The sequence below is a fragment of the Oncorhynchus gorbuscha genome, linkage group LG11, assembly GCF_021184085.1.
Source record: "Oncorhynchus gorbuscha isolate QuinsamMale2020 ecotype Even-year linkage group LG11, OgorEven_v1.0, whole genome shotgun sequence".
In the NCBI taxonomy this organism is placed as follows: Eukaryota; Metazoa; Chordata; class Actinopteri; order Salmoniformes; family Salmonidae; genus Oncorhynchus; species Oncorhynchus gorbuscha.
Window position 1 is genome coordinate 46,847,841 of NC_060183.1, and position 15,583 is coordinate 46,863,423.

At 42.9% G+C, this 15,583-nt stretch overlaps 1 protein-coding gene across 1 annotated transcript in view; it reads right to left on the reverse strand.

Moving 5' to 3' along the window:
• opn4xa (opsin 4xa) overlaps window positions 1-10,148 on the reverse strand; it is an 89,450-nt gene extending 79,302 nt beyond the window's left edge. The window contains exon 1 of the mRNA XM_046368157.1: window positions 9,917-10,148. The gene's annotated coding sequence lies outside the window, so the exon portion shown is untranslated. The remainder of the gene's footprint in view (window positions 1-9,916) is intronic.
• Between the last annotated feature and the right edge of the window lie 5,435 nt (window positions 10,149-15,583).

Below are 15,583 nucleotides of genomic sequence, written 5' to 3' on the forward strand. Positions count from 1 at the left end.
AAGCCAATCTAAAACCCAAGCTAAAGGTAAAACCAAAACATTTAGCGAGCCAGTCTAAAACCCAGGCTAAAGGTAAACCAAAACATTTTGCGAGCCAGTCTAAAACCCATGCTAAAGGTAAAACCAAAACATTTAGCAAGCCAGTCTAAAACCCATGCTAAAGGTAAAACCAAAACATTTAGGAAGCCAATCTAAAACCCAGGCTAAAGGTAAAACCAAAACATTTAGCAAGCCAATCTAAAACCCAGGCTGAAGGTAAAACCAAAATATTTAGCAAGCCAGTCTAAAACCCAGGCTAAAGGTAAACCAAAACATTTTGCGAGCCAGTCTAAAACCCAGGCTAAAGGTAAACCAATACATTTTGCGAGCCAGTCAAAAACCCATGCTAAAGGTAAACCAAAACATTTTGCGAGCCAGTCTAAAACCCAGGCTAAAGGTAAACCAAAACATTTAGCGAGCCAGTCTAAAACCCAGGCTAAAGGTAAACCAAAACATTTTGCGAGCCAGTCTAAAACCCAGGCTAAAGGTAAACCAAAACATTTTGCGAGCCAGTCTAAAACCCAGGCTAAAGGTAAACCAAATCATTTTGCGAGCCAGTCTAAAACCCATGCTAAAGGTAAAACCAAAACATTTAGCAAGCCAGTCTAAAACCCATGCTAAAGGTAAAACCAAAACATTTAGCAAGCCAGTCTAAAACCCATGCTAAAGGTAAAACCAAAACATTTAGCAAGCCAATCTAAAACCCAGGCTAAAGGTAAAACTAAAACATTTAGCAAGCCAATATAAAACCCAGGTTAAAGGTAAAAACCAAAACATTTAGCAAGCCAGTCTAACACCCAGGCTAAAGGTAAAACCAAAACATTTAGGAAGCCAATCTAAAACCCAGGCTAAAGGTAAAACCAAAACATTTAGCAAGCCAATCTAAAACCCAGGCTGAAGGTAAAACCAAAATATTTAGCAAGCCAGTCTAAAACCCAGGCTAAAGGTAAACCAAAACATTTTGCGAGCCAGTCTAAAACCCAGGCTAAAGGTAAACCAATACATTTTGCGAGCCAGTCAAAAACCCATACTAAAGGTAAACCAAAACATTTTGCGAGCCAGTCTAAAACCCAGGCTAAAGGTAAACCAAAACATTTAGCGAGCCAGTCTAAAACCCAGGCTAAAGGTAAACCAAAACATTTTGCGAGCCAGTCTAAAACCCAGGCTAAAGGTAAACCAAAACATTTTGCGAGCCAGTCTAAAACATTTACATTTACATTTAAGTCATTTAGCAGACGCTCTTATCCAGAGCGACTTACAAATTGGTGCATTCACCTTATGACATCCAGTGGGACAGTTTAACAATAGTGCATCTAAAACTTAGGGGGTGGGGTGAGAGGGATTACTTAACCTATCCTAGGTATTCCTTAAAGAGGTGGGGTTTCAGGTGTCTCCGGAAGGTGGTGATTGACTCCGCTGTCCTGGCGTCGTGAGGGAGTTTGTTCCACCATTGGGGGGCCAGGGCAGCGAACAGTTTTGACTGGGCTGAGCGGGAGCTGTACTTCCTCAGTGGTAGGGAGGCGAGCAGGCCAGAGGTGGATGAACGCAGTGCCCTTGTTTGGGTGTAGGGCCTGATCAGAGCCTGGAGGTACTGAGGTGCCGTTCCCCTCACAGCTCCGTAGGCAAGCACCATGGTCTTGTAGCGGATGCGAGCTTCAACTGGAAGCCAGTGGAGAGAACGGAGGAGCGGGGTGACGTGAGAGAACTTGGGAAGGTTGAACACCAGACGGGCTGCGGCGTTCTGGATGAGTTGAAGGGGTTTAATGGCACAGGCAGGAGCCCAGCCAACAGCGAGTTGCAGTAATCCAGACGGGAGATGACAAGTGCCTGGATTAGGACCTGCGCCGCTTCCTGTGTGAGGCAAACTCCGGATGTTGTAGAGCATGAACCTACAAACGGGCCACCGCCTTGATGTTAGTTGAGAACGACAGGGTGTTGTCCAGGATCACGCCAAGGTTCTTGGCGCTCTGGGAGGAGGACACAATGGAGTTGTCGACCGTGATGGCGAGATCATGGAACGGGCAGTCCTTCCCCGGGAGGAAGAGCAGCTCCGTCTTGCCGAGGTTCAGCTTGAGGTGGTGATCCGTCATCCACACTGATATGTCTGCCAGACATGCCAGATGCTCGCCACCTGGTCTCAGAAGGGGGAAAGGAGAAGATTAATTGTGTGTCGTCTGCATAGCAATGATAAGAGAGACCATGTGAGGTTATGACAGAGCCAAATGACTTGGTGTATAGTGAGAATAGGAGAGGGCCAAGAACAGAGCCCTGGGGGACACCAGTGGTGAGAGCGCGTGGTGAGGAGACAGATTCTCGCCACGCCACCTGGTAGGAGCGACCTGTCAGGTAGGACGCAAAAGCGTGGGCCGCGCCGGAGATGCCCAACTCGGAGAGGGTGGAGAGGAGGATCTGATGGTTCACAGTATCGAAGGCAGCCGATAGATCTAGAAGGATGAGAGCAGAGGAGAAGAGTTAGCTTTAGCAGTGCGGAGCGCCTCCGTGATACAGAGGAGAGCAGTCTCAGTTGAATGACTAGTCTTGAAACCTGACTGATTTGGATCAAGAAGGTCATTCAGAGAGAGATAGCGGGAGAGCTGGCCAAGGACGGCACGTTCAAGAGTTTTGGAGAGAAAAAAAGAAGGGATACTGGTCTGTAATTTTGACATCGGAGGGATCGAGTGTAGGTTTTTTCAGAAGGGGTGCAACCTCGCTCTCTTGAAGACGGAAGGGACGTAGCCAACGGTCAGGGATGAGTTGATGAGCGAGGTGAGGTAAGGGAGAAGGTCTCCGGAAATGGTCTGGAGAAGAGAGGAGGGGATAGGGTCAAGCGGGCAGGTTGTTGGGCGGCCGGCCGTCAAAACCGAGATTTCATCTGAGAGAGAGGGGAGAAAGAGGTCAGAGCACAGGGTAGGGCAGTGTGAGCAGAACCAGCGGTGTCGTTTGACTTAGCAAACGAGGATCGGATGTCGTCGACCTTCTTTTCAAAATGGTAAACCAAGTCATCTGCAGAGAGGGAGGAGGGGGAGGGGGCGGAGGATTCAGGAGGGAGGAGAAGGTGGCAAAGAGCTTCCTAGGGTTAGAGGCAGATGCTTGGAAAAGCGTGGTAGAAAGTGGCTTTAGCAGCAGAGACAGAGGAGGAAAATGTAGAGAGGAGGGAGTGAAAGGATGCCAGGTCCGCAGTTTTCCTCCATTTCCGCTCGGCTGCCCGGAGCCCTGTTCTGTGAGCTCGCAATGAGTCATCGAGCCACGGAGCGGGAGGGAGGACCGAGCCGGCCTGGAGGATAGGGGACATAGAGAGTCAAGGGATGCAGAGAGGGAGGAGAGGAGGGTTGAGGAGGCAGAATCAGGAGATAGGTGGGAGAAGGTTTGAGCGGAGGGAAGAGATGATAGGATGGAAGAGGAGATTTAGCGGGGGAGAGAGAGCGAAGGTTGGGACGGCGCGATACCATCCGAGTAGGGGCAGTGTGGGAGGTGTTGGATGAGAGCGAGAGGGAAAAGGATACAAGGCAGTGGTCGGAGACTTGGAGGGAGTTGCAGTGAGGTTAGTGGAAGAACAGCATCTAAAAGATGAGGTCAAGCGTATTGCCTGCCTTGTGAGTAGGGGGGAAGGTGAGAGGGTGAGGTCAAAAAGGAGAGGAGTGGAAAGAAGGAGGCAGAGAGGAAAGAGTCAAAGGTAGACGTGGGGAGGTTAAAGTCGCCCAGAACTGTGAGAGGTGAGCCGTCCTCAGGAAAGGAGCTTATCAAGGCATCAAGCTCATTGATGAACTCTCCGAGGAACCTGGAGGGCGATAAATGATAAGGATGTTAAGCTTGAAAGGGCTAGTAACTGTGACAGCATGGAATTCAAAGGAGGCGATAGACAGATGGGTAAGGGGAGAAAGAGAGAATGACCACTTGGGAGAGATGAGGATCCCGGTGCCACCACCCCGCTGACCAGACGCTCTCGGGGTGTGCGAGAACACGTGGGCGGACGAAGAGAGAGCAGTAGGAAAGCAGTGTTGTCTGTGGTGATCCATGTTTCCGTCAGTGCCAAGAAGTCGAGGACTGGAGGGAGGCATAGGCTGAGATGAACTCTGCCTTGTTGACCGCAGATTGGCAGTTCCAGAGGCTACCGGAGACCTGAACTCCACGTGGGTCGTGCGCGCTGGGACCACCAGAGTAGGGTGGCCGCGGCCACGCGGTGTGGAGCGTTTGTATGGTCTGTGCAGAGAGGAGAGAACAGGGATAAACAGACACATAGTTGACAGGCTACAGAAGAGGCTACGCTAATGCAAAGGAGATTGAATGACAAGTGGACTACACGTCTCGAATGTTCAGAAAGTTAAGCTACGTAGCAAGAATCTTATTGACTAAAATGATTAAAATGATACAGTACTGCTGAAGTAGGCCAGCTGGCAGTGGGTGCGTTGTTGACACTACACTAATCAAGTCGTTCCGTTGAGTGTAATAGTTTCTGCAGTGTTGCTATTCGGGGGCTAGCAGGCTAGCTAGCAGTGTTGTTTACCCACGCTGCGCTAAAAGAACGACAATAGATGGCTAGCGAACCTAGAAAATCGCTCTAGACTACACAATTATCTTTGATACAAAGACGGCTATGTAGCTAGCTAGCTACGATCAAACAAATCAAACCGTTGTACTGTAATGAAATGAAGTGAAAAAGTGATACAACCTGTGAATGCGACCGGGTAGTTGAGTTCTATACAGAAGACGTTGGCTAGCGTTGGCTAGCTGTTGGCTAGCTAGCAGAGTTGGCTAGCTAGCAGAGTCACCTACGTTAAGGACGACAAATAGCTGGCTAGCTAACCTCGGTAAATTAAGATAATCACTCTAAGACTACACACTCTAAACCTAAACAACACAATTATCTTGGATACGATGATACGAAGACAGCAAAGACAGCTATGTAGGTAGCTAACACTAAACTAATCAAGTCATTCAGTTGAGTGAAATAGTAATAGTTTCTCAGTGCAGCTAATCAGTGGACGTTAGCTAGCTGGCTAGTGAAGACTACGTTAGGACGGCGAAATACGATAATTACGCAATTATCTTTGATACAAAGACGGCTATGTAGCTAGCTGAGAAGAAATTGCTAAGATAAGACAAATCAAACCGTTGTGATATAATGAAATATAATGATGAAATATAATGAAATATAATGAAAAAGTTATACTACCCGTTGGAGCGACGTGCAGATGCGACCACTCTCTCCAACCGGAACCGGAAAACCAAAACATTTAGGCTAAAGGTAAAACCAAAACATTTAGCAAGCCAGTCTAAAACCCATGCTAAAGGTAAAACCAAAACATTTAGCAAGCCAATCTAAAACCCAGGCTAAAGGTAAAACTAAAACATTTAGCAAGCCAATATAAAACCCAGGTTAAAGGTAAAAACCAAAACATTTAGCAAGCCAGTCTAACACCCAGGCTAAAGGTAAAACCAAAACATTTAGCAAGCCAATCTAAAACCCAGGCTAAAGGTAAAACCAAAACATTTAGCAAGCCAATCTAAAACCCAGGCTAAAGGTAAAACCAAAACATTTAGCAAGCCAATCTAAAACCCAAGCTAAAGGTAAACCAAAACATTTGTTGAGCCAGTCTACAACACAGACTAAAGGTAAACCAAAACATTTAGCAAGCCAATCTAAAAACCCAGGCTAAAGGTAAACCAAAACATTTATTGAGCCAGTCTAAAACCCAGGTTTAAGTTAAGCCACAACATTTAGTCAGCCAGTCTAAACCCAGGCTAAAGCTAAAACCAAAATATTTAGCAAGCCAGTCTAAAACCCAGGCTAAAGGTAAACCAAAACATTTTGCGAGCCAGTCTAAAACCCAGGCTAAAGGTAAACCAAAACATTTTGCGAGCCAGTCTAAAACCCAGGCTAAAGGTAAACCAAAACATTTTGCGAGCCAGTCTAAAACCCAGGCTAAAGGTAAACCAAAACATTTAGCGAGCCAGTCTAAAACCCAGGCTAAAGGTAAACCAAAACATTTTGCGAGCCAGTCTAAAACCCAGGTTAAAAGTAAACAACAACAATTGAGTACTTCATTGAAAGAAAGTCTGTATTTGTTTGAAGAAAATACTCACATGTAAAAGTTTCATTCTGTTTCAATTAAATTGTTTTATAAAACATATTTTATGAACTTTCTGTTGCATGACAGTGGGCAGAGTATGTGTATTCTCACTGAAAGGTAAATAAAATAATGGTAATGGAAAGCAGTTGAAAGCAGAATGTACTGTGCTTTAAACATGACTTGTCATTTTACTGGGGTTGGTGTTAAGCTTGAAGCAAATTGATTAGATCAGTGGGAAACAAACAGGAGTACTAGGATCCCTGGGGGTACTTGGCCTATACATAGGAGGTACTTGAGAAGACTCATGAGATCATAGGCCTACTGGTAAAATGCACATGAGGGGATACTTCAGGGGTATTCTGGACAGAGCATTTGGTTGTACAGTAACTGAAAAAAGCTGAATTTATCTATGGTCCTAAATGCATTTGGGAGCAATTGAGATACATTGTCTAGATATAGTAAAATATTGTCTGTGTATAATGTGAAGTAGATCAGTAGATTTTAAGGAAATGTATGTTATTTCCTTCGCTTGATGAACTTCCTGGGCTAGCGGTTCCATGGATAATAAAAAATATCAAAGGTGAAATTAGATTGCCCTGTCTGCTGCTTCTAGTGATGCTGAATGGAGCACAGCAGATATTTCCATTATGTTCCAAGACAGACCAGAGATATGACCATTATAGATATCAAAAGTTTTTTCTGCATCGAGAGATAATACAGCTCAAGGAGCTGTTGTTTCTGATGAAGCATTTAAGACATATAATTATCCGCTCCCCCTCTATGGCACTCGAGGGCGCCAAGCGGCCCATCATTACGCACACCTGTCACCATCGTTATGCGCATCAGCACTTCATGGGACTCACCTGGGCTCTATTACTTTATTGATTGCCTCCCCTGTATCTGTCACTTCCTCAGTTTCTTCCTCGTGTCTGCCTTAATGTCGTTTTGTTCCCCCCGTCCAGACGCTGTCCTTGTTTTGTTTCATGTCCGTAATTGATTAAATATCCACTCCCTGTTCTTGCATCTGGTCTCCCAGAGTCTGTCCTTACAGTAAGAGCGTCTGCTAAATGACTTAAATGTAAATGTAAATGTAATGGTTGGTGGAGGTTATCCCGAAAATAAATGTTTTTTAACAAATCCGCTTTAGTCCGTGTGGGCCAATTTGGGTAATTAAGTCTCGAGACACGACAACAACATTTTGGAAAACAGTTTTATATATGTGTTTATCATAGATAGGGGGTTATAGTGAGAACACAGGGTGGCATCCTTAACTTTTTTTAATAAAAGCGAAATTAGTGATGTATTCACGTCTTTCCAAAATCAAGCTTTGTGAATGGCTGTATTCATCATTTCGAACAATAGTGGACCTTATTTATTTAAAAAAATGAAATGTGCCTTTATTCATGCTATCCAATGCCCTTTTGAGTTGAGAGAGATTTGGGCTCACAGCGATGTGACTTCTTCTGTTGTGAGAAGAGGAGTTCTTAATTATTTTAGAAAGGACTTATTCTGGCTTGGTGTGGATTTACAATCAGAGATGTACAGTTTTTTAATAATATTTTAATGATTCATTTGGGTTCTGACAGTAATTTCCCTGTTTTAGATTCAATAGTTACTATATCAGGTAACTGTTCATTACTGCAAAGTTTGTTGGCCAAATAAACGACTAGGATGATTACCATGTAAGTAATGGCTGAGTCTAACTCGATGGATGGTAAATTCTGCTTTATGTCTCATCAATAAATTAAGTTCTGTCTTGATTTTGAAAAGAGTAACTGGTCTGAAAAGAGTGTGTTGAGAACGCTCTAACACAGTTAACGACATTTCCATTTCAGATGTATTTTTAATTGCAATTTATTCAACCAGGTGCAAATGCAGCTGCACAACTTTTTATAAAACTTTAGTGGCATCCCATAGAATCCAGAGGTCGACTGAATTTTGATTGATCATTATGAATGAATTTAGTTACATTTCAAATTAATCAGAATGTAGGATTTTGTAGTATTGAAAGGTTGAAATGTCATCTTGTGGCTCTTTTAGTAGATTCTAAGATTTGAAGTTGGCAGCTGTTTGTGTGGTGATCAGACAAGCTCATAATAAGTCAGATTTCTATTTTCTTGATTAAAGAAAATACAGTTGTAGATAATTGTATGAAGTCAATTTGCGAGAATGTTTCCTTTGCTTTAAGATGATGTGCTTGCCGGGCATCAATGATGTTGTAATCAGAGAGTATACAGTATGCTAGAGAGCCTTGGTTGCATGTGGACTGTAGTTATTAGATTTGTCTCGCACGTCCAAAATGTCGTTAATGTCTGTCCGTATAACCAGATGGAATTCAGTTAATTATAACAATATGGTGTTCAGAGAATCAAGAAACGCAGGAACATATGAATTTGGAGCATACACATACAGGCTATAGTAGTAGGTGCCAGGCGCACCGGTTTGAGTGTGTGAAGAAGTGCAAGGCTGCTGGGTTTTTCACGCTCAACAGTTTCCTGTGTGTATCAATAATGGACATCCAGCCAACTTGACACAACTGTGGGAAGCAATTGGAGTCAACATGGACCAGCATCCCCGTGGAACACTTTCGGCAGCTTGTAGTGTCCATGCCCGGACGAATTGAGGCTGTTCTGAAAAAAGGGGGTGCAACTCAATATAAGGAAGGTGTTCAAAAGGTTTTTTGTACACTAACTGTGTATATTTGTTTAGGACTTATGCTATTCATAAATAAATGAAGTGAAACACAATAAGTAAGCATTTACCCATTCAGACTTGTACATTTAAGTTAGTAGACTTGATGACATATGGTGAGTAATAAAGGAAAAGGAGAAAAGTAGGCGAGATAAAACAACTGATATGCCTAAACAGTCAAATGGATGGCTGTACTGTAGGAGTAATATCCCTTGAGCCATAATCATTATTATTATTATTAGCAATATGGTTTAAATGACCATAAACATAAATGTACCCTAAATTTGTATTAAGCATTTAGGTGTTCTATACTACATTTTAAGTAGCGTAAAGGGAAGGGGACACTGATCAACAGGAAGAAGAAATAAGGAATTGTGTGGTAGCTCATATAGGACTGGCCATCTATCCTAAACAGTCGTACAATAAAAAAATAGCAGGGGAATAGCTTCCAATTTATATTGCCATATTTAGGCCACATATGGATGCAATGTGCTGTATCCCCACAATGAAGCCGCCCCAGTCTGTATGACACTTCAATATATTGTTCATTAATTGAAGTGGAGTCCTTATTGTCTAGATGTCCTGGATCATAGGCAATATAGTAAGAAGAAAGTCCAATGTTCAGCAATAATAGTATTAATAGTGTTCCTTTGACCCAAGTGAGGGGGTGTCCTCATCATTGTCTTATGCTGAGGGCAGCATCATAGCCATAGGCTAGGCTGTGTGGTTGTGCATGGATAGCATACCTGAATATTGAGCCAGTCAGATTGGGGTTAGCCTAGATCTGTCGGCTCGTTCCCATGTGTGTTGGGCTTGATGGGTTTCTCGAAGAAGGAATGTGAGCTTTATAATGGCCAGAGAATAGGGGAAATAGTCTAATTCAAATAATTCCAGACTTATTCAATGTATTATTTTTTAGAAGGGATGCCCTGCAGTGTAGTGAATGAAAGAAGGTTTTACAGAATAAACATAGCTTTCAACTCGCAATACTGCAAACATTTTGAAGACAGATTTGATCCAAGCTTCATCTTCAAATCACAAAATCCATCAATCAATCTATGTTAGCAGAGAGAAAATGACTGTGAACAAATCATAAACAAGTCAATTGCACATACCTGTTGCCCTAGTGATGTCCTCCTCCTCCTGTTGAGTGTGTTAGTGTGGACTGGTGGAGATGGGTGACTTTGGCTGCGCAGCATGTATAGGAAGTGCTGGAGAGAGCAGACAGACTGGAGGTTTAAATGTTGTGTAAGGTTCTAGACCCCAGCCTCTCTCTCTCTCTCTCTCTAATTCCTGGGTTAGGTGGAGCCTGACGTTTGTTCAGGTACTCTGATGATAATCACCCAAAGTTACAGGAATCAACTGCTCTGCTCACCACGACTCTGCTCTCACCTCAGCCTCCTCTCAGCCAGCCAGTCAGCAGAAAGATTAACAGTGAGAGAGCAGGAAAGCAGCCTCCCCCACCCCCGACTCCTCCCCTGCTTCCCTCCCTCCCCTGTCACTCTGCCCTCTGTTCTCACGCTGGTCATGTGTTACATTGATTTCCAATGTGCTTTTGGCAATATTTCTCATTGTTGCATGTAACCTTTAAATCTTAATTAGTTTTGGATTAGATTAGTTATTCACTTACTACGTAGACTTTGACTGAATTCCATGATGAGGACATTTGTGAGGAGTGCAGGTCTTGGCAGTGCTGCCAAGGAGAGGGGGTAGTCTGATCATGTCAGGCACAGGGACTACATTTCAGCAGGGGTCATTAAACTCGTTTTTCAACCACTCCACAAATTTCTTGTTAACAAACTATAGTTTTGTCAAGTCGGTTAGGACATCTACTTTGTGCATGACACAAATAATTTTTCCAACAATTGTTTACAGACAGATTATTTCACTTTGAATTCCCTGTATCACAATTCCAGTGGGTCAGATGTTTACATACACTAAGTTGACTGTTCATTTAAACAGCTTGGAACATTTCAGAAAATAATGTCATGACTTTAGAAGCTTCTGATCATAATTTGAGTCAATTGGAGGTGTACCTGTGGATGTATTTCAAGGCCTACCTACAAACTCAGTGCCTCGTTGCTTGACATCATGGGAAAATCAAAATAAATCAGCCGAGACCTCAGAAAAAAATTTGTAGACCTCCACAAGTCTGGTTCATCCTTGGGAACAATTTCAAAATGCCTGAAGGTACCACGTTCATCTGTACAAACAATAGTACGCAAGTATAAACACCATGGGACAACGTAGCCGTCATTCCGCTCAGGAAGGAGACATATTCTGTCTCCTAGAGATGAACGAACTTTGGTGCAAAAAGTGCAAATCAATCCCAGAACAACAGCAAAGGACCTTGTGAAGATTCTGGAGGAAACAGGTACAAAAGTATCTATATCCACAGTAAAAACGAGTCCTATATCGACATAACCTGAATGGCCGCTCAGCAAGGAAGAAGCCACTGCTCCAAAAAACCCATACAAAAGCCAGACTACAGTTTGCAACTGCACATGGGGACAAAGATCGTACTTTTGGGAGAAATGTCCTCTGGTCTGATGAAACAAAAATAGAACTGTTTGGCCATAATGACCATTGTTATGTTTGGAGGAAAAAGGGGGAGGCTTGCAAGCCGAAGAAAACCATCCCAACTGTGAAGCACGGGGGTGGCAGCATCATGTTGAGGGTGGTTTGCTGCAGGAGGGACTGGTGCACTTCACAAAATAGATGGCATCATGAGGAAAGAAAATTAGGTGGATATATTGAAGCAACATCTCAAGACATCAGTCCGGAAGTTAAAGCTTGGTGGCAAATGGGTCTTCCAAATGGACAATGACCCCGAGCATACTTCCAAAGTTGTGGCAAAATGGCTTAAGGACAACAAAGTCAGGGTATTAGAGTTGCCATCACAAAGCCCTGACCTCAATTATATTTGTGGACAGAACTGAAAAAGCGTGTGCGAGCAAGGAAGCCTACACACACGACTCAGTCACACCAGCTCTGTCAGGAGGAATGGGCCAAAATTCACCCAACTTATTGTGCGAAGCTTGTGGAAGGCTACCGGAAACGTTTGACCCAAGTTAAATAATTGAAAGGCAATGCTACCAAATACTAATTGAGTGCATGTAAACTTCTGACCCACTGGGAATGTGATGAAAGAAATAAAAGCTGAAATAAATCATTCTCTCTACTATTATTCTGACATTTCACATTCTTAAAATAAGGTGGTGATCCTGACTGACCTAAGACAGGGAATTTGTACTGGCATTAAATGTCAGGAATTGTTTAAATGTATTTGGCAAAGGTGTATGTAAACCTTCAACTTCCAACTGTAAATCCTGTCTTAAACCTCTTTGCCATACCCAATATTCCTTGGTAACACAGTGATATAAAGTCGTTTCAAGTGACATAAAAGTACATTGACTACAGTTTTAAATTATGCCACTTTTATTTATTTGTATTTATTTATTTAACCTTTATTTACCTTGGCAAGTCAGTTAAGAACCCATTCTTATTTACACTGCACGGCCCCACTTACCCAGCATGACACAGGATCACAGAGTTGCAGACTGGTATCAGACTGACTGGGTCAAGCAAAGCATGGAGGAACAGGTGCAACAGACAAAACTGCATTGGTCAATTACCTGAAGGCAGAACAGACAGGAGAGTGTTTATTGAACGGCACCTGTAGCCCACTAAGGCTGTCTGGCTCTCGGCTAGATAGTATGAGCTTTATAAGCATATATGTTGTGTCATTGCATTATGTAGGCTCAACAACATACTGTATCATTCCTAGACTCCATTCTCCATTCTATAACTACTGTAAATGCGGAACACCACCGATAATTCACTTCTAAACAGCGCTGTTCTTCTCTCTAACTCTGCGTGCCTTAATCAGATCTGAGTGTACATAGAGCTCCAGGGCCCAAGGTACATGGAAGGTGAGAGCAGTGTGGCCCAGCTTGGCTTCCTTCCAGAGGGGAGTAGGGACCGAAGCGCTCCAGCATGGGGATTCAGGGAGAATCAGCCCTTTTAAACCAGCATCAGGCCTGTTAAATGAGCAGCCATGTGTGAGGAAAGGTTAGTCCTGGGAGAGGAACAGATAAAAGCCTCCCCCACTTTTATCAAGTCACGCCCAAGTGAGCAAGCAGCTGCCGTTCCACTCCCCAAGACCCTTTTCAGACCGCTTTGCTCAAAAACCAAAATACTAAACTCGATTATCCTGGGTTCACCACAGGTCAGAACTCGCTAAAGGGTGTAAAAAGAGTTCCTTCGCCACTTGTAAAAGAGATAGCAGGTTCACGATGTACAGGGTTTGTCAGGACACAAGAGACTGTGGATAAAGAAAGAAAGGTGTTATTTAAACTCCACCCCCGAGGACAGTAAAAACGGCTGAATTCATTTGATTTGTTGCAAATATATAATATTTATCACCAGCTCCAGTGCTTTAGAATGTTCCATTCACAAAAATACCAATGCCACAAAATAGTTTTTTTCCCACTGGATGACAACTACATTGCCTTCAGAAAGTATTCGTACCCCTTGACTTAGTACACATTTTGTTACGTTACAGCCCTATTCTAAAATGGACAAAATTAGAAATGTTCCTTATCAATCTGCACACAGTGCCTCAAAATGACAAAGAAAAACCATTTTTTATTGAATAAGTATTCAGAGGCCAACTGTTTTCAATTGATTGGACATGAGAAATACCTGTTTGGAACCAGCATGACAGAGCAAAAACCAACTCTTCGAGAGCTAGAAGCACAGTTGGTCTCTACAGCATTGAAGGTCCCCAAACTTAGCCTCCATCATTCTTAAATAAAATTGGAACCACCAAGACTCTTTAATTGGGGGATTATTGTTTTCTTTACGTATTATTTCTTACATTGTTACCACAGAAAATCGTCTAGGCCCCTTTTTTCTCAATTTCCGCCTGAATGTATTTGGACTTGTTGAAACAAAGTTTTAGAAATGTTAAAATAATGTAATAGAATATTACAATAGATATGGTTCAAACAGATTTTTTTGAGAGAGAGAGACCATGTTGAATGGAAAGTATAGGGGGATTACTCTATGGCTTCCACAGGAAATTCCAAAACAAGTAAGATGGTACAGGGACACAGTCTTGGAAACTTGAAGATAAGATAAACAGACTGAGAAGAAAATAAAAATGTATTTTTTGGCATATATCGATGGTGCCAACTAAACAGACTTTTTGGCATATAAAGAAAGATTTTATCTAACCAAACAACACTACATGTTAAAGCTAAGACCCTTTGGATGACAAATCAGAGGAAGATTTCCAAAAAGTAAGTGAATATTTAATTTATGAAACCTTTATGAAACCTTTATGAATTTTTTAAATGAAACCTGTGCCGGTGGAAAAATATTTTGATGTGGGGCGCCGTCCTCAAACAATCACATGGCATGTTTTCGCTGTAATATACTGTAAATTGGACGGTGCAGTTAGATTAACACTAACTTAAACTTTCAACCGATATGAGACACTTGTATGTACCTAAATGTTTAATATCCATAATTGTTATGAATATTTATTTGAATTGCGCGCCCTCCACTTTCACCGGAGCTGTCCCGCTAGCGGAAACGCCTTTCCCTTTAAGTCTTATTACATACAACCGGGAAGAACTATTGGATATAAGAGCAACGTCAACTTACCAACATTACGACCAGGAATATGAAATTCCCAAAGTGGATCCTCTGTTTGGACCACCACCCAGAACAATGGAACAATTCCAGTAGGCGATCCAAAACAACGCCGAGAAGGTGCACATCGCACCCGCTCCCGAGTTTACTACTAGCCAATGTCCAGTCTCTTGACAACAAGGTAGACAAAATTCGAGCAAGGGTTGCCTTCCAGAGAGACATCACAGAAACAGGGCTCTCTTGAGATATGTTGTCGGAATCGGTTCAGCCACCGGGCTTCTCCATGCATCGTGCCGACAGAGATAAACACCTCTCTGTGAAAAGGAAGGGTGGGGGTGTATGCTTTATGATTAAAGACTCATGGTGTAATCATAGCAACATACAAGAACTCAAGTCCTTCTGCTCATCCGATCTAGAATTTCTTACAATCAAGTGCCGGCCATTTTACCTTCCAAGAGAATTCTCGTCAGTTATAATCACAGATGTGTACATTCGCCCTCAAGTAGACACCAAGACAGCCATCAAGGAACTTCACTGGTCTATGTGCAAACTGGAAATCATACATCCTGAGGCTGCATTTATTGTAGCTGGGGATTTTAACAAAGCAAATTTGAGAACAAATCTACCTAAATTCTTCCAGCATATTGATTGCGCTACGCGCATGTTCAATACCCTCGACCACTGCTTCTCTAACTTCCACGATGCATACAAAGCCCTCCCCCGCTCTCCCTTCTGTAAATTCGGCCACGACATCATCTTGCTCTTTCCGTCAAAAACTCAAACAGGATGTACCAGTGATGAGAACCATTCAATGATGGTGCGACCAATTGGAAGCCACGCTTCAAGATTGTTTGATCACGTGGAATGAAATGTGTCCCGGCCAGTCTCAGAGAACAACATCGACCTATACGCTGACTCTGTGAGTGTGTTTATAAAGGAGTGCATTGGAGATGTTGTACCCACTATGTCTATTAAAACCTACCCTAACCAGAAACCGTGGATGGATGGCGGCATTCGCGCAAAACTGAAAGCGCGATCCACCGCATTTACCAATGAAAACCAGCTTTTCCCTCCGCAAAACAATCAAACAAGTGACATGCCGGAACAGGGAACACGGAACATGG